This window comes from Balaenoptera physalus, assembly GCF_965194825.1.
Source record: "Balaenoptera physalus genome assembly, chromosome: 14".
NCBI lineage: Eukaryota > Metazoa > Chordata > Mammalia > Artiodactyla > Balaenopteridae > Balaenoptera > Balaenoptera physalus.
In genome coordinates, this window is record NC_138893.1 from 58,687,736 (window position 1) to 58,688,428 (window position 693).

Below are 693 nucleotides of genomic sequence, written 5' to 3' on the forward strand. Positions count from 1 at the left end.
TAAACACACACCTAACTTTTGGTGAATCCAAGTGGGGTGAAGGCAGAAGCAAGCTGGCACTCTCAAGGAAGTGGCAGACTCTGGGTGTGAGGGTTCAGGAGCAGTGGCCATGAGTTTTATGGAGGGAGTGTAGTAGGCTAATCCATCATATTGCTTAAGAAGAAGTAAAGAATGTTTTATTTTTAGAACCATGATGCTTAATATATATACAGTATATAAAGAGAAATGAACATATACATGTATGTGTGAAATATTCTTCTATTTGTATTTTGTCAAGGGTTTTTATTCTTGTTTATTTTTTTAAAATCAGGAGTGGACTTTAAATTTTATCAAATGTCTTACTGGCATCTATTAAGATGATTCTGATTTTTTTCATTTGACCTATTAATATGATAAAGTATAGTACATTGAAAAGAACTGAAAAATCCTTACATTTCTAGAATAAATCTCACCCGGTTATGGTATACTCTGTTTTACCAATATCTTATTTAAGGATCTAAACTCATAAGTGAGGCTGGTGTAAAGCTTTCTCTTTTTAAAATTATCTTTTCTCTGACTCTCAGAACAGTGTTCTTAGTTTCATTTAAATGATGTTCTTAATATCAATATAGTATAAATACAGATATTTACAAAAAAGGCTACTTCTCCTTAATATAATGATCCTGTTATTAAAAAAATTATTTCCAAAGTTGA